This window comes from Argiope bruennichi, chromosome 2, assembly GCF_947563725.1.
Source record: "Argiope bruennichi chromosome 2, qqArgBrue1.1, whole genome shotgun sequence".
Classification (NCBI taxonomy): domain Eukaryota; kingdom Metazoa; phylum Arthropoda; class Arachnida; order Araneae; family Araneidae; genus Argiope; species Argiope bruennichi.
Genome location: NC_079152.1, coordinates 118897092 through 118923272, shown reverse-complemented (window position 1 = coordinate 118923272; position 26181 = coordinate 118897092). Strand labels below are relative to the sequence as shown.

The following is a 26181-nucleotide window of genomic DNA, read 5'->3' as shown; positions in this document are numbered from 1 at the left end:
TACTGGTCTATGTTATCACACTCAATATTCAAAATGGAAATCATTTTATTCTATGGCGCTCTTTCTATAGTCTATTGGACCTATAGTCTTAATGGATAATTTCTGAAATCTTTTCTTGGATAATTTCTATTGCTTTAATGAACCTGGACCTACACAATAGAAAGTTAAAAATTTTTCCCTTACACGATGCATATGAATTCTTACTTCATTTAGGGGTAATTTGACCACCTCTCTACATATTTTAAATTTGAGTTGTCGTTTACTATAGCTAACGTTACAAATTTTCAAAATACAATTCTGAGAGAAGCAGGACATTGACACCGGTAATTATATTTCTCTAGCGAAATGATTCCAGAAAAGGGAAAATATGTAACTGCATTTCTGTTAAAACAGTTATAATACTTAGTTCATGGAGCTATAATGCATATACTTTGCCCTATAAATTCATACTTTACACTTGGTACATGGAATCATAATTCGAAATTCGCTATCTTTTATGAATTAAGTTATAAAAATAATAACACAAATCTTTTTTTTTTAACAATTTAAATAAATTCCCTCACAAGATCATTAATTCTATCAGGTAAGCACATGGATAATGTAAAACAATAATGCTCAGCTTTAAAAAATGTAAGAAAAAAGTTGTAGACAAATCAAAGTTGAAAGTATCCGTTTTGTAGAAGGAAGTAATTAACACAAGTGGGAATATTTTTCATGTGTATATTCTATCTCCACAAAATTAATTAGTTTTTTTTTATATTGAAAAAATATAATTATAATGGAACAATTTCTTTTACAAGCAACATATTTGCAACTGTTTTTTTTTTTTTTTATCAAAGGGAATATGATCTAAACTAAAATACAAATAATTATCACCTTTGGGACCTTAGCAAAGAGCTTGAAAATAGCAAACGTGTGCTATTCTCCGAAACACTCCATTAATTTTCTGAACTATATCTTCTGCCATTATAGCTTTTCTCCCTTAGCTGCTTTCAATCTGATAATCAAAACATTTTCATCTAAATTCTTTTTTGTATGGTCATATTTTTCCGATTACATATTAATATATTAATGAACTCTAAAAGATTTTCTGAAAAAGCTTTGATAAGTAAAAAATAAACACCATTTGCAACAAAAGATATGAACGACAAGTACAATGAGACGAGACAATAAAATAAGCATTTGCAATTTAATTAGATATAAATTATTAATTAAGGTTGTTAGAATAAAATATGCAATCGATAGCAAATTTGTCATGTTTAAATTTCTTAAATGACAGTATTTGAACGTATTTGATAGGGTTCTAATAAAATATTTTATCGATAATTAGTTTTAGTTTAATTATATTAACGTCCCATTTTAAAACAACACAAGGACTATTTTGAGACGGACCTCGTAATTTTAAATCAGATGACGAGGATGACACCTGAGCTGGCACCCCTCTCTCCAAACTTCCACATCAGACCACGGGGGGAACGTTTGGCCCTAACAACCTCCCCCCCGGGGTGTACCAGATCCGTTTACACAACGGTTTTTCAGTGGAACCGGCTCTCGAATCTGAAGCCCTCCGATTCCGAAGCCGAGACCTTACCACCAGGCCACGACGGCCCTATCGATAATTAAAAGAATCTAGTACAATATATTATTATTTTCTATAATATTCTTCATTAAGTGAAGGTAACGAAGTTAATTTTAAATAGGAATAGAAATATTCCGAAATTATCGTCAGTTAAGATCATATTGCATACGCTTATGCAATATGTTAACCGATTTAAAAAAAAAAAGAAAAAGAAAGAAAGCCATTGTTAGGGCAGAAATTCCTTAAAATAGCACACTCAGAGGTAAAATACATCTCTAAGCAATTTGTTTTGCATAACTTGAAAAAGAGCATTACAGATAACTACGAAAATCATGTAAATCCCTTAAGTAAACTAAAATGGTTGTGAAAAAGGAATTCTGATGCACAAATTCTATAAAACCATCGCCAACTAAACCAAAATACGCGTCTTACAAAACGAGAAATTCCCGTATCGACTTAATGCCGAAGAAGTGGGGAAATAAATCCATTAATTCGCAGAAAAATTAGAGTAAAAAAAATTTCATGCACTATTAGATTTTCAAAAATGGAATACGTAAGAGAAGTACTGAAAGACTTTTTTTTTCTTCTTTTTTTCAAACAGGGCGGCAGCTCATTAACGCTTTACAATAGGGAAGAGAAATCTTTATACACATACATATAAAAAAAAGTTTTGCTTTGAAATTTTGGCAACGGGTTAAATTCGCCTGCCTGCAAGCGATAATGAATTAGTAAGAAGGTGGCAACGCGAGAGAAAAGAGAACGAATGGTGGAAAAGAAAAAGAAAAAACGAAGCCATGCAGGGAACAAAATATATTTGCACTGCAAAATTCCAATCGTAGAAAGGGGGGAAAAATGTATTGAAGTTTTAAAATGCAGAGAAAAAACAATATTTGGTTATTTTTTTTTTCTCTCAAGTTTCCTGAATGGAAAACGGGAAGTTCATTAGCAGAAAGACAAAGTGAGGAGATCTAAAACAAAGAAGCGTAGAGAAAGCATATTTGAAGTCCATTCTAAGCTAATTAGGAAAATGGCAGACAACCGGTATTTAGAAAATCTAACAAATAACTCCGAGAGTAAAAAAGGTTTCTTTTTATCTTTCAATTAGTGGCTTTTTATGAGTGATCAAAGAATAAGATGACTCTCAAACAAAAAGGGATAAGAAAACAAGAGCGAAAATAAACCATAGAATAAAGAACACGACATCGATTTTCTGCAGTTTTTAAAAAATACCGACTAAATTTTACCGTTTTCCGGAATGCTTTGATAACTGGGTTATGAGATCTAAAGTATTCGTTGTATTTGAGAAAATAAAATAATAATTTAAGTAAATACAAAAGCTTCGCCGATTTTTTAAAAATATATTTACTATACATACATTTTAAAAATATTAATGAAGTTTAAAATAGGTCTTGAACTTGTTTATATTATTTTGACCACATAATAAAAAAAGAAAAAGAAAACCTTAAACTATTATAAAGGCAAATTTGATAGTAAAAGAAAATTGAATAACAAAAATGATATGTGCTTAGCAAAAGCTTTTTAATACTTTAAAAGTAAAAATCACGCAAAGCATCGATGAATTTATCAACTATGATCCACAGTCCGAATCGGATCATTTTGAACGATTAAAATGGTGAATTTAATGACTGAATGATTTAAAATGATGGTTCCAAAATTATTAGTAATCATTATTGATGTTTAATGCTTTTGTTGAAATATCTATTCGTATTTCTGCTTATTTTTGTATTCAACATATTGTTACATCAAGTAATATAACGTCCGCGAAGACGGAAGCCAATGGTTTCAATTTATTGTAACATTGGCTCACGTAGCTCAGCAATTCATATAGAATTCAGTCTTTCATTTACGATTTTATCTTATATTATATATATATATATATAATGCATAACCACATATTACATAAACTTTTCCTAATATTTACACATGGGAAGGCATATATAAATTTAGATGTATTTTATAACAGTATTAAATTTGTAAAAACACGTTTTTTCTCCCCTTAAATTATGGGTAAAAATCTCAAATTTGAAAAAAAAAAATCTTTTGAAAAATTATTTAATGTCCGTTAATAAAATTAATAGTAAGAAACGTCTTCATTCATAGCGCTTCATAAAAACATTACCCACAATATCAAAACTTCTGAGGGATTTAATTACAACTCCTGTCAGAATTTTACCGATGAAAAATTATCAATTTTGAGCAAAATTTCTTTTTTATCAATAGTCATTATCAAAACAATCTATTTCCAAACCCATTAATATTGACTTGCAAGGTAAATAAATATAAATCTTAACATATAAGAAAAAAAATTGCAGAAATTTTCTCCATTTACGGCTTTTCAATAAGGCCCCAAAGCAATTAACACAATGTCACAAATTTGAAAAATTCGCATATGAGAGAACGTACGTTGGACAAATGAAAGATATTTTTAAAAATATGCTCGTAACAATTTCTACTTTGACGAAATTATGATGCGATTCTAATTTAACCTAGCTTCGAAAGGAAAAAAAAAGATTCTGCTATGGAAAGCGAGCAGAAAATGGCGGCGAATTCTTATTCATGCTCCAATTAGGAATTAATGCAAATCTTCCAACGACTAAACTCAATTAGAACTCCCTGTTCGTTTCTGTCGTCACGCTACTTAATCCAGAACAAGAACACCTGCTCGACATCCAATGATTAAATAAAGAAGTGTTTGCATATTTTTTCGCTCATCTTTGACAACTTTTGACGCATGTGATGAATCGATAATTAACAATAAATTGCAAATCACAGGAGATTCTACCAAAAACCTGTGTTGCTAACTTATGGAAGAAAATTAAAAACGAAAGTAGATTATTTCTTAATCGTCTGTTTCATCTTTCCCTTTATATAAAATGCAGAAAATTTCTAAATCTTTTACAACAGCTTTTCCACGCAATTTTGAAGTTTTCATTAATTTTAGTTTTCAATTACTTCTGAAACTTTCAGGCAATTTATGTCTTCTTTAATAATTTGTCCTTTCTTTGAAATTTTATATTTATACGTTTGAAAAGTTAACTTATCTTTAATGGTAAATATATTTTATAAGATCGAAAAATAAATTTTCTGCCAGAATATTATATATTTACAGAATATTAAAATAGTTTATCTATAAAGGATGTCGTTCGTATCAGAATATTTTCTATACTTTATTCCGTTATGTGTTATCAATAAATAGGTTACAAGTAAAATAAATTCATATTTGTTGCTTTTGTGTTCCACGGTTATTGAATTAGTATATGTTGGAATTTCATCATATCTGCAAATAAATTATTTTGACCTATTCAAAAGATAACACCTGAAAATTCCAATCTATAGTAAAAAACAAAGCATGATAATATTTTAGTCTTGATTCGTCTGCATTGAAAAATTTGTTCTTACTTGCATAGTGTGAACTCAAAAAACGCATTTAAACTCATCGCGGCCAGCATGTGTAACATATAAATAATAAAACAATACGAAGTATGGAAAAATATACATACAGCGAGAAAAGTTTCGGGGGTATAAAATTGGTATTACTTGATTTCTTTATTATTATTATTATTATTTTTAATTTGAAAGAGTAAAGAAATAAGACAAATAAAATTTAAATGAAATCTACGAGCGCAAATTTCAAGTTATCATGCGAGAACATTATTATTTTTAAGTCATTATTTGTCTTAATTAATTTAAGTCATTAACCAGTTTAAACCGGTTTGAAACAATCACAAGACTTATATATATATATATATATATATATATATATATATATATATATATATATGATAATTTTTTTTAAACTTTCATTTTCAATTTTTCTAGCTGGCAAATAAAGTTTTGGAGCTCGACCGATTTTGAGATGAAACAACAGCTATGGTGCCATAGTTCTACGTCAACCTTTTAAAAACGCATCTGCTTTCAAAGAAGCATACATAAATATAATGCAACGCTGGTAAAAATATATATTAAAAGATGAAGATGAAAATTCCCATTTATTTTCATTCGTATTCATTGCCTACGCGATGAATTCGAGCTTCAATATTCATTGCCTACACTATTTCAAACTTCAAAACCCCCTAACCAAAACAACATCATGTTCTCACATGATAACAAATGACAAGTGCATTAGAACATGAAAACGCAAAGTAATGAATGATTGCTACACAAGCCTGTTTGTCAGTAATTTAAATAAAAGAAAAGGATATACAGTCAAACTTCGCTAAACGAGCAAACCAAATGTAAAAAAGTAATTCGCTTAACGAGCGATGTTTCGCAGACTGAGAGGCGAGGAAATAACATGACGTCACATACTGGACTGTTTTGTGTCAGTCTGCGTTGAGCGCTTATTTGAAGAGAGTTCTCGCATCTACATGGAAGAAGTTTTGGCTAGATAGCATTGTTGACTGCGACTCCGACGGGGTTGACCAAGTGCCTGTGGAATCTTAATCCATTAAATTTTGTCTCTGGCTCTGATTTTGGATCTAGAGACGGATAGCAACAACGTCGATGAACTGGTGGAAGAGTATAACTAAAACTATCGAAAAACATACGGAGTTGCATTCTGCGTTATAAGAAAAACCAGCAGAGGAGATTTGGTCAGGAAAAGAAGATATAATTGGCACAAAAGAACAACTTTCTAGTGAAATAAGGGAGATGCTGAAAGCAAGGGAAATTAATTCATCGTATGTTGAGCAGTTCCGCCCTGATAAAACACGGCTATGCGATCTAGAAATTTATTAAATAATAATACTCCGCCTCATTTTCGCCGAATTTTGAAGCGAAATCAAAGACAAACGTCTTTAAACAATAAAAAAGCATGCATTATAAATTATATTATTATAAATTTGTCTGAGTATTTATTTATTTATTTTGGAATGAAAGCAGCCTCATTTAACATGAATTCTAACGAAAAAAATTGTTTCCCTTAACGAAAATTTTGCTATACGAGTAAGATTCGGAAGCGAATTTTGATCGTTAAGCGAGATTCCACAATACCAGACAAAGTATACGATACAATTTAATAAAATGCCATAGTTACCAGATCATACCAATAAATACATGTTAAGCGTATACAGCTTCGGATGGCAAATCCTTTGAATACTTACTTTAAATATTCCACAAAAAAATCTACTGTGGATATTGCCTTCTACTCGCCAAATATATCTATCATTCTGCATACAACTAGCGATGTTGTTATTCAAGCAAATGTGATGAATGATGTGCAATTGCAAAACTGCATCCCACCAAGCCTTAGTTGTACATTTTATCTCAGATATTATATTATATATTTAATTAACGGACAAATAGTACTCTTCAGCGGTTGTTTTTTGAGTTTGTGATTCCATGTATAATTGTAACAAATAATATTGTTACGAATCTGTAATGCTGCTTCCCAGTATAGTTGGTTCCACCATCGGAAAGAATGTTTTACAGTCATCGGTACTGGACGGAGTCTGGTGTCGCGTCGGCGGTTCTAGAGCTTGGCGACCATTTGGCGACTTGGCGACGAATTTGGCGACTTTGGCGCCAAAAATGGGTTACACCCGAAACATCGAGAATTTTCCCGATCTGTCCAGTAGGAACCGAGATACACCTCGAACTGTCCTGATTGGTTGAGAGGCTTCTAGCCCCGCCTCCTGAGACCTATAAAAGGAGGCGGCCGCAGCTGCTACAGCAGAGTAGTCGGAACCGACGGTAAAGAACTGGCCTTCCAGAGATAAGCGAAGCAGCGACGGAGTGAAGCTAGTGCTGAACTAAGCCGTGTTCTACTGTCTGCAGTACAGTCTGTTGTATGCTGCACGTCTCGGCTGAAGATAATCGTCTTCTGTGCTGTATATACTTGTCGTCTTTGTGCTGTCCTGTGTGTCTTCGTGTAAATAAACGTCGTTGTTTTATTTTCTACCGCCGCCTGGTGATTGAGCGTTCTTCACACCATATAACTTCCACTATCCAAACGAACCCCGGAAATTTCGTAACAATATAAAAAAAAAATAAAGCCAATTCCTACTTTTGCAAGAATTGAACTCGAAGTTTAAAAAAATGTATTTGAACTTGAGTGGATGAATAAAAAATATTAACGATTGAAAATTTGAACAAGATATGTAAATATATATCGGGAGAGTGGGAACTAATAGTAGGAATTGAAAAATGACTTGATTCTCTATACCTGATACCCTTAAAATTTGAAAAAGATCTTTTGGAACACTCTGTATATAACAAGTTAAAAATGTTGACATATTCGAAAATTGCCTCAGGAAATCGTGCATTTCAGTTTAGGAAAAAGGCACAGTTAAGTATTGACAAAATTTCATAAGTATTCTTCACAACGTCGAATCATTAATCAAGCAAAATTTTCTTTAAATGCATTTATTTATATTATGCATTTAACTTATGTCCATACATCATTAAAAAAAAATCAATTTTATTACGTGCATATTCAGCTAATATAGGACAATTTCTACAGTCTTATTCTTGATTGCAAAATGTGGTTACTTTCGACAGAATAGGAAACAACCAGTATAAGAGGGACACGATAATTTTAAATAAAATTTCGGTTTGATAAAAATCTAAAAATTTTACCGTGAATAAACTTTTGGCTTTTTGATCCTCTCTAGCCCACTATTGACTCTAATTTATTTTTAGCATAACTAGGTAATTTTATGTGACCAGAATTAATGATAAAAGGGAGCTGTAACAATTTTTGTTGGCCAAGCAATTTTGAAAGGACTTTCATTAGATTAGAAACTAGCCTACAAGCCTTTCGCTTGGAGGGGGAAAAAAAGAAAAAAAAAAAAAAAATTCTCAGCAACCAGTTTAAGCGAGTAAACGCACATCGGTTTAACAGTATTTTAATAATATTGGTCACGAACATAACCAGAGGATAGAAACCATAACATTCTTTCATTTCATGTTCCTTATCCACGCCACTAAAACACTGCTGAACTCGTGTCCCATATTTGGTCTAATTTGGGAAATCATTTAAATATATATTTTCATCAAATTTATTTATTTAAAAAAGCAAATAAAATAATGCATGAATTCGTACAGACTAGATTTTTTCTATTGTTACAAGCAATTTTTAAATATTTTTTTTAAATTAATAAAATATATCTCTAAAAAAATATTCCACACTTTAACAAAGTTAAGTAGGACATTTAAAGAAACAATTAATAACGCTGAATACACAACGGTAAATGCCAGAATAATTTAGACAAGTCTCTTTAATTTGCAGAATTTAGTTTCCATTAACCCATATTTCAATTTCGTTTCTTCCCTCCCCCCTTATTAAAGAATCAACTATTTATTCTATTCTAAAGAATCAACTATTTTATTAGCCGAAAGGATATTTCATTTCCTATATTTTATATTCTCAGTTTTAATATTATGCCGAAATTTATTTCAAATGTTTAATTGTTTTTCCCCAGATCTGTCTAAAAATATTTTTCATTGCAAATAAAAGGCATAACATTTTAAGCGAAAACGAAGTTATAAAAGCAAAAATTATGAAACCTAAATACCATGATAAAACTCGTTAAATTAGAAATTCTCGTTCTGACCCAAATTAAAACAAAAAAACTTTTCGGGATGCGATATACAATCTAGTTGTATTTTTAGTTCGTTCTTAAAACGACAAATAGACCAGAAAAGGATAAAGTTAGAGAGCATTTTGCTTTATCTTTCTGAATTTTTAAGAATTGCTTTGAAGCAAAGGGAAAATTTCAATTCATAATTGATTTCGTTCTCAAATCCAAAGCAACTCGACGAGTTAAAAGGACAACAAAATTCTAAATTAAAAGATTATCATAAACGTAAAAGCGTTCTTCTTTTTCAGAAATCAAGGAAATATGTTGAAAGTTTATGGAGCTATTTTCATCATTTTTCAAAATAGGACAGTAAGGTACATTTGCTAGATTCTTAGTTTTACAGCAGTAAAAAAAAAAAAAAAAAAAAAAAAAAAAAACAATGAATGTTGAAAAATTTCATTATTATGAAAAGGAAATTGCTCCCCAAAAATGCAATGAAAGTAAGAAGAGTAGGAACGCTGCTTTTCAGATATACAATAAAGCTTCAAATAAGAATTTCACGACCAGGGGGAAGGCTGCGGAGTCTTTTATCTGGCGTTTAGGAAAATCAGTGGCTAATAACATGGCATATGATCTGCACCTATATTTAAAAATAGTAAAATAACTGCAACCGCAAAAAATCGACTTACGTCAACTTGAAATCCAGCAGCTCTAGGATCCTCCCGCCCTTTCGTTTATTCGAAATTTCCGAATATTTTCAGTTTTAGAATATGGAATGATATAAATGAAATATTCAGAAATAAAAACAAAATGTGCCCCCTCCTCTCTCCATTCCTCCAAACATGAGCTGGAAACAATGACAGGAACAAATCATATTCATGTAATAGTACAATCCATTCTGTCTTGTATTAAATTTTGGAGTTGATAATAGTGATATAATGGGCTGTTGAATTAGATATTCGATAAATTCATAGAGGTATGCGAGAAAATTATTGTTAAAGAAAACCTTGGATCAAGAACCATGAGGAAACCAAACGACATCTGGAAACATGATAGAAGGTTTCGGCCCATTTGGAAAACAGAACAGATTTTGGTACAATAGACTCTAATGAGGAACACATTCTAGGTGCAGATCAAAGATTTAAAAGACGTGGAAATTCGTCATGAAAAAAAGTTAGTTGATAACAATAAAAAAAAAATAAAAAAAAAGTCGTTTGGTGGGTAGACGATCTTATTAGAGTTTATGAGGCCATCGAGATTGAAATAATTCCGTTTTGCTTAACACTTATGTTTTTAATATGTTCTATATGTATGGAAACTGCATTCACTTAGACGCTTTTCGTTGGCCCCACATTTCGCTTAATATCGGGGTATGACTTTACTTCAATGTTTTGATTGTAAATTAATGCTTAATATGAATATATAAACAGCTAAACGAAATATAGACCATAAAAAAAAGGAATATATTACAGATGACAGTTCATAGTAAAGAAATAATTCAAGCACACTAAAATAAGTAATCTCATCAGAATAAAATAGTTTAAAGTCTCGCTGATTAAGTTAATCTGAAATTAAAACTGCAGTCAACTATCCACCATGCATATCCTCACAGTAATAGTAATTTTCAGTGCGACTGCAATGCAGTTTAAATTAGTTCGCAAATTTGAACAGCATTTAGTTTAGATATACATTTATAGAAATTCTATGTCATAAAGTTAAAACGATATATATATATATAATTTCATAGAACTCGTTCTATTGACTCCAAAGGTTTATATCACTCACTAGTAATGGAATCGCCCGTAGCTTTCTAAGAACTCTCAACTTCAGCTGTCTCTGAAAATAACTCGAATATATTTGGTTACAAATTTACAAAATAATCTGAATTATTTGAAAACAACTATGCGGATAAAGGTAATAAATATGATATAAGCAAACACTTATTTGCAAGACTTTTAATTTTTCTGCTTGAACAACCATACGTATTTACATCAAAGTATGTACTGAGCAATCTGAACGAATGCCTTTGAATTAATAGCGTGAATCAACACATTTCTCCAACCAGCGAGTACAAAAAACTCATTATTGTTTTCACACAATACTTGGTTATTTTGTGAATATGCAGGCTTGAAGCAACCGCCTAAAAAGGTCGCACACCCGAAATAAGATACGGGCCATTAACAAATGATACACACATCGTGAAAGACTGAAAATATCTTATTCGCCAACCATTCTTCTAAATGTGTCTCTTCAACCAACAATGAGAGAAGTGTAGGATCAGAAGACGGAAAATAATTTAGCATGAGCAAATAAATATCGAAGTCACCATTTTTTAAAAATTTAAATATACGAAGTTCTCAAATGTGAAAGTTGAAATTATGGATTACATCAAAAATTTTAAATATGTATATATTTAAATCAAAAATATTTAAATACATAGTTTTTAACTACGAAATTTTCCTTGTTTAAAAAAAATATCAACAATGCTAAATCAGAAGAAATCTGTTTACTTGCAATAATTCAACATTTATTAAAATCCCCAATGTTTTTTTTAAGATTAAAAATCCTCATCCTCAATTGAACTAATTAATCCTCAATTGAACAGGTATTTTTTATGCTACATATTTAAATGAAAATTATTATTAAATGAAAATTAAATTGCTTTATAAAAAAATAAGATCCAATTATTCTTGTTATATCAAATGATTGTAAATATGTATATATTTAAATCAAAAATATTTAAATACATAGTTTTTAACTACGAAATTTTCCTTGTTTAAAAAAATATCAACAATGTTAAATCAGAAGAAATCTGTTTACTTGTAATAATTCAACATTTATTAAAATCCCCAATGTTTTTTTTAAGATTAAAAATCCTCATCCTCAATTGAACTAATTAATCCTCAATTGAACAGGTATTTTTTATGCTACATATTTAAATGAAAATTATTATTAAATGAAAATTAAATTGCTTTATAAAAAAATAAGATCCAATTATTCTTGTTATATCAAATGATTGTAAATATGTATATATTTAAATCAAAAATATTTAAATACATAGTTTTTAACTACGAAATTTTCCTTGTTTAAAAAAATATCAACAATGTTAAATCAGAAGAAATCTGTTTACTTGCAATAATTCAACATTTATTAAAATCCCCAATGTTTTTTTTAAGATTAAAAATCCTCATCCTCAATTGAACTAATTAATCCTCAATTGAACAGGTATTTTTTATGCTACATATTTAAATGAAAATTATTATTAAATGAAAATTAAATTGCTTTATAAAAAATAAGATCCAATTATTCTTGTTATATCAAATGATTGTAAATATGTATATATTTAAATCAAAAATATTTAAATACATAGTTTTTAACTACGAAATTTTCCTTGTTTAAAAAAATATCAACAATGTTAAATCAGAAGAAATCTGTTTACTTGCAATAATTCAACATTTATTAAAATCCCCAATGTTTTTTTTTAAGATTAAAAATCCTCATCCTCAATTGAACTAATTAATCCTCAATTGAACAGGTATTTTTTATGCTACATATTTAAATGAAAATTATTATTAAATGAAAATTAAATTGCTTTATAAAAAAATAAGATCCAATTATTCTTGTTATATCAAATGATTGTAACTCTAAAAAGTAATATAAGAAATGAAGAAAACTGAAGTAAGTCCCTAATGAAATCCTAGTTTTTAATCTCTTTGGTGAGTGAGAAAAAAATGGAAAGAAAGCCATTAAGGTGCCATATGGATGCTCTCAACAATCTAAAACAAATAGGACAAGTACCGATACGTTATCAAAATAAAGATAAGTTTGTCTGAAACATGCTGACAGTTTACGGCTTCTACCTATCCAGATACTTTCCAGGCTTTTCTTTTCAACTTTCCCTTCTTATTTTGAAACATTCATCAAATCTTCAAGAGGCAATAATAAATAAATTGTTTTAGAATGTCCGTCAGAACAAAGGAAAATTATTCACATAACCGTAATGAAAGACATAATTCAATGGCGTACACTGCCATCTCCAATGAAATACTCTGCTTTATGCGAAATTAATAGTAAGGCTATGTTTTACAAATATATATTTAAGGATGAATAAATTAATATTAAATTTTCTAGTAGCCACAAATAATAATGTTTTATTTAAATTTAATTTCTTGCATACGAGTGCAATCATCAGAAGATGCAACTTTCAGATTTTGATGCATCTCCGCGTTCAGAAACTAGAGTTCAATGAGCTAGGTGGTTTGGTTTGGTTATATTAACGTCCCGTTTGAAGCAACACTAGGGCTATTTTGGGATGGACCTCGTCATTTTGAACCGCGGTCAGATGACGAGGACGACATCTGAGCTGGCACCCCCCCCCCTCTCCACACCACACCACACCACACCAGCGGGAGGACATTTGGTCATGACGGATTTAACGTGCAACTGACCCCCGTACACGACGGTTCTTCGGTGGAATCGGGTCACGAACCTGAAACCCTCCGGTTTCGAAGCCGAGACCTTACCACCAGGCCACCGCGGCCCAATGAGCTAGATAAATGGAATTAGACAAGATCCTTAAACGTTAATGCATATCAAATTTCGATATGCAAGTATAATCCAAACCATCAGGAGTGGTTTCTCCAAAAGTTTATCGCATACTTGTAGTCGACCAAACTTGTAAACCTGTCGTGCCAGAGAATACCTTGTATGACATTGGTGAGCAATAGTTACGAAATATTACTTTTGGTGTGAATTTAGCATTTTTACTGAATCTATCGAGTCATTTTCGGCGATTAATCGCTGACATGCGGTTAATAGTATCTGAAAATCGAATCTGTGCTTGATACTTTTTGCTCAATCGACTGAAACAAAGATTTGATACAAAACTGCATTTGTAGTCACAAATCCAATACCTAGTTTGATGTATTTAAGTCAATGCGTTTTGAAATAATTGCTTTAAAATGATTCTGAAAGTACCTCAATCCATAGTGGATTTTGTCTTAAACTTTGACAAATGTCTACACTATAGATGTTAAATCTGTGATCCAAATCTTATCTATCTAGCTCTCTTCGTTTTGTAATTATTGTGTTAATTTATATACGAACAGCCGGATTCCCTCTGAACAGATTTTATTCTAAATTTTATAGAAACCTGCAAATTTAGTGTAAAGACCTTATATCAAATTTCAATCGTCTAGCTCAAAGCGTTTTTTATTTATCTTTGTCACTGACAGACACATTTCAGAAATGTGTTATCCGAACCCAGGGAGGTCTAAAACGTGGAGATTCGTCAAAATCACGAGTTTGATTTTTTTTACGATTACTATACTTTCTCTATACGACGTATGTTAGAAAGTAAAAAGCGATGAGCAGCATATATAAAATTTAGCATCAGACATGTACATCAAAATTATAGACAGCTTTCAATCTTGACAAATCCATCATTGATTATTTGTCTGTACATCCATTAAAAAACAGACAAAAATTCAATAATAAATATGAGCATAGATGAAATCTGACGTGTTATCAATGCACCAAAACTAGAATTTTTTCCATCAAATTTCGACCAAATCCATCCTTAGAAAAAGATATTCTTTTAAAATGCATTCACGACTTTCATCTCTATTCTATGGCGTTATTATACGTTATTTAATTAACCGTTTATATACTTATTCGGGAAAATCAATGGAATAATATTCTGGCTTATTAGTACAAGTTTTGCAGATTGTTTTCGGATCGGATCGCATTTCTTTCATTGAATTCACAAACATTCACAAATATAAGATTATCGAAAGTCATATATCTGTTAGGAACTTTAAGAATTCTTATGAAAAGTAGCTTTACATTTACTAATAAAAATCTCATTTATCGTGCAAAACACTATTTAAATAATACTCACACAAATACTATAATTCATAAGTTTATCTAAAACATGAAATATAAAAGGGCTCCATAAAATTTTGAGGAGTTTAATGCACACTAAATTCAATGAAAAATGCGAAAGCGTTCCTAGGATTGGCCAACCCTTTTACTGGAAGACCACCCTCCCCCTTATCATACTTTGGACCCTCAGGGCCAAAGTGAATTATACCTACAAATACGGTAATAAAGAAATCAACTTTCATTTTGCCTCGCGGAGGAGAGGTGGGAAATGACTTTTATTGTCCGGCTGCTGTTTATCGGGTTATATAAAAAGCGGAGGTGGAAAGCAATTTCCGTTCCCGGATGCATGCGACTTAAGAACCCCATAGCCCGACGATGAAGAGAACGAGCTTTAATCGTAATCGGAAAGCTGAGTTTTTCGCCGACGGGCGATGATCTGAGACGGTTTTATGGCAGCTGACACCATTTCGCAAAATGGTTTGAGGGGAACATGCGCCTTTATTCCTGCACTTTGTATAACTGACTCTAACCTTTGGATTAGGATGGAAATCTGAATATTCAAAATATTCTCAAAATAGCCTTGAAACGGCCAGTTAAATTTTAAACCAGATGTTCCACAAGATTGGTTTTACCAACAAATCTCATGATTAATCTCTTAAACTTAACAAGCATCTGTCAACGCAAGTTGCAAAACTCAAGAATATCCTCTAATCGACTTTTTCATATATCTAAATACTACGAATTTTATCGTAAAGTTCGTTACACTGTTCACGAAGAAAATCAATTTTTGTAACTAAAACAAATAAAATCTGGTTCTGACGAATTGGAGAGTGTGATGTCGGATAAATTTATTTTGATACCTTAAGAACATGAACCAGATCTGTTCTGCCCTTTGCACCTTCATAACACGTGGTTGAAGATATGTTAATAATGAGGAATATGAATAAAATGCCGCAAGTTCAATACAATCTATTCATATTTCTCCACAATTCGCTCCTTGTTCCATAATTTATTCTCTCAGCGAATGCGCTAGTCCAATGAAGTCGAAAGTAGCTGCCAACTAACAAGAGCCACGCTTAAGATACATTTTACTAAAGAAACCAACGGGATTGGTCACCCCATCATTTTCTCGCATGCTCTCTAATAAATTTGCCATACCAGAGAACACCTTGCATGACAGTAGCGTACAATAGTAAGACACAACTTTTGGCATGAATTTAGCATTCTTACTGAATTTACAGTGCCTCCCTTGGCGATTAATCCCTGACACGAGGTTAATAGTTTCCGAAAATCAAATTTGAACTTTATACACATTTTTTCCCATCGATTGAAATAAAGATTTCACACAAAATTGCACTTGCAGACAGACACAGAATCCCATACCTAATTTCATAAATTTAAGTCTTTCCGTTTTTGAATTATCGCGTTCACTTACAATTTATTTCACGTTCACCAACAGACAATCAACCCGTTGTTGGTTTTGGCTCAAACTTTGACAGGTATCTACACTATAGATGTTAAATCTGTGTGATGAATCTTATCTATCTAGCTCTCTTCGTTTGGTAATTATAGTGTTAAATCGTATTCAAACAGCCGGACTTTGAGCAGATTTTAACACAAAATTTGATGTAAAGCCCATATACCAAAATTCAACCGTCAAGCGCAAATCATTTTTGAGTTATTTTTGTCACAGACAGAAATTTTCCAAAAATGTGTTTTTCGAACTCAGAGAAGTCTAAAATGTGGAGATTCGTCAAAATCTCGAGTTATAATTTTTCAACGATTACTATACTTTCTCTATACTACATATAGAAGAAAATAAAAACCAAATTAAAAACAAGCACTCGTATTCGAACAAGAGAATAAAAAATAATATCCAAAGAGCTAAAGTACACTTTTAAATGTACACGTCATGTCGAAGTTCTAGAAATTTCTAAACGGATAATTTTACAGCTCAAGAAATTAATAAATTAAAGAATAAATTTTTAATAGCTTAAATATAACTCATTAAATAAAGAAATAGAAAATTTTGGTCCACATACATTTAAGATAGAAAGAGAATTTTTTTTTTTTTTTTTTTTTTTTTCTTTTCTTGATACAGATTTACAACTACTTTGCAAAAATTACATACCAAATTTTATTCATAGGGCTTGCAGCGTCTTTGAGGAATCCCCAACATAGCAACAAAGTGACAATCAATCAGCTGATGAAACTGATCCAAAATCAATACAGATCTACAACTTCGCTGATAAAATCACATGCCCAATTTCATCTATCCAGCTTGCTACATTTTTGAATTATATTCACATGTACAAGGACAAATAAACTTCCCGCTGATGGATTTTGCATAAGATTATTTTTTGATTGTGTAACCACAAAAATTTCATTTAAATTCAACACAGTTTAATGAGAAAAAAATTTCATAATTTACGTGATTCACGTTTTACACCATTGCAGAAAAAACTATGATAGCGAATTACCATTATATGCAATTTTTTTAGAGAAGTCCAGTCGAATCAAGCAGAGTTACACTTTAATATAAAATAATGGGAGTAACTGATTCGTATTCATCGAAATAAAGAAGTGTAAGGAAAAATCTAGCGTTCTTTCTCGGATGAGTATTCAGAGGTATTGGTAGCTTAACTGATTTATTTGCTGTATAATCTACACCAGTAAGATTTAATTTTGAGCTTTAAGCATATTTATTGGGTCATTCACTCGATTCAAATGAATGATTTAATACCCTAATTAAAAACTGATTACACCCTAAAGCTGCATGCTTAACCGAACGACTTCACAAATTATCTGTTTATTTAACAATATTGAGCAATTATGAAATTCCAAATAAGTTTAATAGTTGTGGAAATCAAAGAGGTTCTCTTTCGAAATATTTAGGAAAGAAAAGTGGAAGATAAAAACGAGGATTATAATTTGTTTATTAATTCAGAAGCAATGGCGACTTTTCGCGCAAACGCTTCGTCCTTCCAGACCCTAAGGACCCTCAAAACATATTTGATGTGCATCGCTATGATAAACCGGCGGCAAATTTGGACACCGGACAGATAAAAGTGCGCCACCGATAATGTCAAAATGCAATGGCGAGAAAAATTCTACGAAACTAATTGCAGAATTTCGGGAATGCTTTCAATTTTATCCGAAAAGATTTACATCAGGGGATTAGTGGAGTCTTTTATGAAGTTGAATAAAGATTATTGGAACGATTATTGTAACTTCGAGCAATTTACATGGATAAAACCTGAGCAGGCAAAGTGCATAGCCTTCATCAACTTACTACCGTCAGAAACAATTTTCAAGCCTCCTTCTTTTTCAATGCATTTAATAACACATCTAATAGAAATTTCTATTGTTTGACATCAGATTTTCTATTCTGAGCACTTGCGACTAACAACATAATGATAAAATTCGTATCTGGCTACAAGCATTTTAAACAAGAAAATACATAAGAACACTGCATCTTGCGTTAACTACGTATATTCTCACTATGTATAATGTTTGTTTATGCTTCTAATAGAAAAAATGAAAACTATATGAAAAACCGTAAGAAGTTACTAAAACTATTATAAATAGAAAAAAAATAATAATATAACTCTCCCTTTGATTAATAATGCTATTTTGTAAGGCGACTATTTAATTCAACCCTGGTTAGTAACTGCAATAAATGCTGAACTGCTTCTAAAGAAATAAAAATTCTAGAAAAATCATTCAGATATTTATCTTCAATAACAAAATTTTAATCTTTCTTTTGGAGACTGTTTGTTTTAGGGAAATGTCAACTATAAGAATAAAAACATACACACCCAAATATTTATTTTTAGTGAAAAAATTTGATTCATTATATTAATTAATAATAATTACGGCCATATTTTAAACCTAAATTATATTGCCTTAGAAGGATCAAGATATTCTAACCGCAGTCATAAATAAATAACTTCTGAAATGACGCTAGACTTTCTCGTTCTTGCATTACAGTATCATAATTCTTTATCATTACCCACTTAGCCCCAATACACGGCGGGTGTAAAAAGTAATTCTGAGTAAAACCAGCAATGATCTAAACAGGAAGTCTACGACCATCATTTCACGGGAGGTCTTAAAAAAAAAAAAAAAAAGTTATTGGGAGAAAAAATCTGCGACATGTGAATAAATGCCCGAGTAGAAAATACCAAACTTGTTATTATATTACTAAGTAAAATAATTAATTTTAAAATGACAGGGATAATTAAATATTGAAATCATCGAAATAAGTTCTTATTTTTCATTCAAAATACTTCTATACTCAAAACAAGTTAAAAAATGATTATTCTCAGATAACGGTTTTGTATTGTAGAATTTTGTATCGTCAAGCCGTAATTACATAAGTCTATCACCAATTACCCATTTAATATTACTAAGGTTAGAAGAATGTCACAGCAATAAGTAAATTATAGTCTTTATATTTCCCTGAAAAGTTGGTATAAAGAGATTTACATTCGTCTCATTCTGAAGAACAGATTTTAAATTTTTCTACGAGTCTAAAATTTTAAGATCATAGGTATCTAAATTATATTTTAAATTAAGCAGAATAATAAAATGCGATGCTTTTTTTTTCTGATCTATTTATTCAGTCAATATTTTTAACAATAGCTGTTGCAAAGAAGATTTGCATGATAAGCCTACAAGTATTATTTCATTGTAAATAAAATTACTCAAAATAATGAAATTCAAGTTGTTCTTTTCACTATTATTTTTTTTTCCATACAATAATGGTACACTATGCAAAAACATGATATTCGTACCCTTGCTCTTTTAACTGAAGTTTTCAACCACGAGCGAACAATTCATTTCCAAACAAAATAAAATCAATATAATCTTTTAAATCTGAATTGGTCTCTTCGCCCGTTCGCAACGACCGATGAAAGTAAGCATCGGATTCCACCGACATGCGTGAGCAATTCGAAGAGTCGCAACCTTGCACAAAGAAGCAATCGCATTCATTCTTGAAAGCGAGAGCGCGAACGTTTGGTTGTTCACCTTCGAAGAGCGAGGTCTAGTCACGTGGTCTATCAGCACCCTGGCCCGGTTCTTCACTTGTAAAATTTCGCACTCACGAATGCTGTTGTCAGATCAGTTTCGGATTAAAAAGATGCCTTTGAGGAAATCAGTTGCATTCCGTGATATATCCTACTACCTTTGCACCTTTTGGATGTTTTTATAGTCTTATAATAAAGCGTCACTAAAATAAACCAAATTATATTAAAATTTTTATATTTTGCGAAACGGTTGAAAGTTTTTTCAATATATAAGAAACCAAGATACTATTTTGTATATCTAGTCAGTTTAATATTGAAAGATTCTAAAACCATGAGAGATTTGACTTTCAATTGAAGCATACCTCATGATTTATCAATTAATAATACTTTTTTTTTCAAAGTAAACAGATAAAGATTTAAATAACAACTACCACTTTATTGCAAAAACAATTTGTGAGCCGTCATTATCCTATATCCTTCGATGTATTAATTTTAAATATTTCAGAATAAAAAAATCTCCACTTTTTCCGAATGTAGAATGTCTGAATAATGAGGGTTATATTGACAGATAAAAAAGTAAAACGTTCGCTTCAATTAAAATAAAAATACCATTTTAATGAATTTAATAGAAAATACCAACAAGACATTGCTTTAAAGTTAAAAAAAATTATACCATTGTCAGTAATAAGATCAAAGGATATTTATTTACTGTATAATAAGAAGAGAACAACGATGTATAATGGAATGAAAAATAAAAGCCACAATGTTTTGATTTTCCTAATTAGCATACTAGTTTAAAATTGTCATTAGTTCAATAACTATAATTCATAGCCAGATTATAATCTGGCAGTTTTTCCAAAATTCTACAAAATATACTTTTATTGACATAGAAGAGATATTCAGATTTAAGATGAACCACATCTCTTTTTAAACAATTAAAATAAGGGAATTTGCAATCTTTCGGCCAAAGTTGAAACTTAAAAATAAGAAGACTAAATAGCTTTTTGCAAAACAAGATCAAAATGTAGATAATTAATAATATTGTTGACTTATTAAATTTGTATTGATTATTTATATCTTTCCCTGCAGTTATTTGAAAAAAGTTTACAGACTTGTATACTTCTTAATTTAAAAAAAATATTTGTGTACACAATTTATTAAAAAACTGAATATTTCAAAAGCTAGAAAAAAAAAAGGAATCTTGACAAAAATTATCACTATTTATGGACAACTCGTATTCAGATGACAAATAGGATCAGCTTCAAGTTTAAAAGAATTTTAACATTTTCTACCTACTTTGCTCTTGCACTAATAAAATTCTTAAAATTATATTTTAAAATTTAATTTCATATTAAGCATCTCTTTAATAAAATTAAATATCAATGGCAAACAATCCAAAGGAAAAAGAAAGGAAAATTTCAACAATGTCAACCTTTTCATTCAAATTAATATTTTAATGGTCACAAGTGATGTGCACTTAAAAATTCCATACGGTGTTTTGCTTTTTTTTGCAAATAAGAAAAGAACTATATAAAAAAACATTTTACAGATTTTCTGTCAAATCATTTTACTATGCGATAAATTTGATTGCTTACAATGAAATTAAAACAAGAATTTACTGTAAATTCAACAGCATTAACTTAAGTATAGTTCCTTGCTTTAAAACTAGATCATTAGAATTAAAGTTAATAACATTCATATATTTTATATCTTATTTTTTGTTTTAAAAAATAAACACAAGAAGAATATCTACAGTATACAAATATGGAACAAATACTGTTTTGGAGGGGTATATAAATTTATACATATAATTTCAGATTATCTAATCACTTAAATATAAAAAAAGAATGCAAAAAAAATCTAATCTTTATACTCAATAGTGTGTGTTGTATTTTAAAAATATATTATTACACCTAGACAGAACCTGAAAACAAAAAAATGGATCCTATAGAATAACTGATCCCATATAATAGAAGCCACAGATAAAATGCAACAAATTTCATATTGTTAATCTTATTTAATCATTTCAAAAATATAATTGGCAATGGCAATAAGTGACAATGCCTTAAAGATATAAAAATGCTTCCAATTCCAAAATGAGAAAAGAGCAATGAAAAATGTTACAAAATTTATCAAGGTACTATTTAAATATTTTATTAAAAATATGCAAATTTAGTTATTAAATGTGAACTAATTTTGAACATAAATTACACATGTAACAATAGAAGAAAAATATAGCAAAACTTTCAAATAAAAATATTCCATTTTTTAGCAATTGTGTTCCAAGCAGCATTGCGAAAAAAAATTTTAATAAAATTTTCTCATTGTTTGACTACAGTTTAAAATTTTGAGTTCTATCCTAAAATAGACTTAGCAAATATATATTTCACAATCAATGAATTGATTTATGAAACTATGTACTGAATAAATAATACTTATGTCAACAAAACTTAGCCTAGTAACTCTACTCCACTAAAGTAAAATTAATATTCAACACAAATGGAATTTATTAGGTATTCTAAAAATTACTAATTAGAAAAAAATATCCACGTCTATCTACTAAGTCATGAGAATTGCTTAATTTCAAAACAAACCATAGCTTATAATGGGTAGTAAGTAATAGAAACAATTTAACTGTATAGCTGATTTTTTTTCCCTTCCACTTTTCTATTCTCTAATTGTATGATACCAATTGATCAGGGAATAAATTTAGTGTCAATTTCATTCAATTACAAGTCCACAGATAAGCTCTAAAATATGATATTACATGCATATACAGGATATGAGTAAATTTGTTAAATGTTTAAAGTGAATAGATTCAGATTAGCAAAAGAAAACCTATTTTAAACATTTTCATCCCTATATTGAATAAAATTTCATATAAAATGTCCAATTTTTCATTCTTAAGTAAAGAGTTCACAACACCAAAAAAAATGATTCTTTCTAAAAATGACTCACTTTAATTTGTTTTCAAAAATTAGCTAATGAAGAATGTAAATTTATAGGTATAAAATATAGTAATTTGATATTTTTAACAATAACATCAAATCACAAAATATTAAATTAATGTATTCAGAAGTCAAGTTTTTCAGTTATCATCCAAACACAAATTATTCCAATATTTAAGAATAGCCCAGAGCTAACCAAGCTAAGAATAACAGTTGATCACTTACACATGTAATATGCAAATATAATTCACAATATGCATAATGCAATGCATGCTTTTGAATTATAGAAGTAAGCATGACAATAAATTGATATGAAATATGTTGTTGTTCTTCAATAATTCTCAGGAAATTTTCTTATGATAAGCAAGTTAAATAAAAAGCATTATCAATATTTCAAACAATTTCATAGTTATACTATTATTTAGCAAATGTTAAAATTCATTAAAAAATTTTAAAAATCATAAACGTATTTATAAAATTAATAAATTACAGAATAATATTTTTTAAAGTTTGAATTAATGCCTCATAAATATTTAAATAATTTAAATTAAAGAAGAAAAATATTTATAAATTTTTTCTCTTTTTAACTTTAATTATTATGCCTGTAGATACAGACATTGATAGCTTTTTTTTTAATATTATTTATCTAATGTCATCATGAATACCTAGATCTAAATCCAATTATAATTAATAAATTATATTTCAGAATACCATAACAATAAAAAAAAGCAATAAATGGAAACAAACATTTTAGAAATATGAATAAATAAGATTTCTTTATTCAAATGTTTTAGAAATATGAATAGAATCTTTTTATTTAAACTAATACCCAAAATGTTCAAACATCAGCATTTGACAAAGATGAAAACCCCCAACCCAAACAGAAATAATCAATTAGGTACACAATTGCAGACACCAAATCATTTAAAAATCTATTAATCACATAAGGGGAAAGTAGTCACTGTAGCTCAAATCATAAAATGTTAGCTTTCACTACAGTTACAAATTAATTATGCATGCAAACAGATAGTCAAAACATTGTCATGTCAGATGAATAAACAGAGGAAAATTTTGAAGCATTTATTAGTGACAATGACACTGAGATGGTACGTTGAATTTCTAAAAATTACAAAATAGATTATTTGGAAAGGCAGGGATTTAAAAAACTTTTATATTTCTTATGACAACCAATGATTGGAAAAAACTATTTAACATAATGAAAATATCAAAATTAAAAATAATCTATTCCTAAAATTACCTACATAATTTCAAAAAATATTCACTTAAGACATATATTTACAAAATAACCTATAAATAATTACTTATGCTTATGATAATAAACTTATATTTATATATAATAAATACACATATACTGAAAATAATTATATAATCCTTAATCATGTGTAATGTCTAAATAAAATTTCTTGATAACACTTTCTTAAGCACATTAGATACTTTTTACATATTTTGGAGCAAACTTTCTTTCTCCCTTTAAATCTTACGTACGATTATAATAAATTATTTTCAAATTTATATTTTCAAAGACGAGTGTACATGAAGATAACATTATAATTTTCAATACATAAAAATGCCTAAGTTTCAATGCGGACAGTTTACAGAACCGATTATAGATCTCTGCCATTTTTTTAAATAACTGCTAAAATTTAAAATCAATAAACGTTATATCAGACAGTAGCATTATAAAAATTAGACCACAAATCTAAACAGAAAGTAAATACAATTAGTGAGTATTTATAGCACATAGGGGCCAACTTATTCTTACGCCGGTCCATGTCAAAGGTCAGAATATTCAAATAATCCAATGTAATAAAATGATTGCAAAAATAAATTCATCATAATCAGCGAAAGCCTAATTAATTCTTTTCACAAAGCAGACACATTTACTGCAAAATCTTTCAATAACAAGACAAACACAGCAAATCGTTTTCGAACACTTTTACTGATTCCAAGTTGTAAGTCGCTGAAGACTACTAATTATATGTCAGTTTTTCCGACAGATCAGACAAAGTGTAGATGAAACAATCAAATAATGGTTATTGTGAAAAAAGTTGTAGTTGAACAAGTGCTAAGAAAGTATTCTTACCTCAAACAGGACTGAATTTTTCACATGCCGTTCCATAACCAGCAGCACGACCAAAACAATGTTATTTAGCTTGGCGATCACAACAGAATTCGAAGCCAACACCCGATTACTTTCACCGCCATTCTCCTGACACACAGCGCCACCCGAATGACGTCAACCTCTGACATCATCTCGGAAGAATCCATTGCGAAAGATGGGATGAAAGAATGGGATAACTCGGACTGTTCTCAGTCACGAAAGACCGAAATAAAAACTTCGGGAGTTTCAATTGCATCTTTTAAAAAGATCACCAAAGAAAATTAAAAATATCGTTGTATTTAAAGCTTATCAAAAATTTCATTTTCTTTATTTATAATTGTTTTAAAATAAAGCAATCTATATGACACTTTCTCTTTGATGAACAAGAGACGCTCTAAAAAGATTTTTTTTTTTCTTTTTTACACATATACTGCACAGTCAATTTAAACAGAAGATCTGAAAAATTTAATAAGGGAGCCCATATTACCAATTTTTTTGAAGTGCCTAAAACAGATATTTAAGAGTCAATTAATTCTTTTAGGTAACGAAAATTACTGGATCCGTTTACAAATACTGCATGTATGCCGTAGCAAATTTTTACGAATTGAAACCCTAGAAATGTATATTATTAGACCCCTCTTTTAATAAAATGGTCAATTAAGCTGCACATTTCAACACATATTAACATTATTGAGTTATTAATAATTAACATATTAATAATCAATTTTAATTTTTTATTCTATTAACTTTGCGAAAATGTTTTTATTTATTTAATATGACATAAGATGGAAGAATCCCCGCTTATACAAAATATTATTGAAAAAGGCATCGGTATTCATAAAAAGTGTATTAACTTAGTGAAATACAAGAACTTATTGGAATAATATTATATTCGATAAAAAAATATTAATATTATTCAAATATTTTATAATTGAGCTGCATGCATGTAATATTTTTCGATGGATCAGAAATGGATCACATTTGGGATATTTTTAAATACCTAATAAAATCACAACAGGTAGCAGGCAGTTGGGATATCTCTCGGAATCATGACCTTTCTTAGATTAGATATTCATCT

The 26181-nt window shown here is 29.8% G+C and overlaps 1 protein-coding gene across 3 annotated transcripts in view; it reads right to left on the bottom strand.

Moving 5' to 3' along the window:
* The window catches only part of LOC129955213 (protein O-linked-mannose beta-1,2-N-acetylglucosaminyltransferase 1-like), a 206102-nt gene that overhangs the window by 41650 nt on the left and 138271 nt on the right, over nt 1–26181 (bottom strand). The window contains exon 1 of one of the 3 annotated variants that reach the window (XM_056068206.1): nt 25086–25224. The exons of the other annotated variants lie outside the window; for them this stretch is intronic. The gene's annotated coding sequence lies outside the window, so the exon portion shown is untranslated. Of the gene's footprint in view, nt 1–25085; nt 25225–26181 lie in introns of those variants that run through there. 3 annotated transcript variants of the gene reach the window in all.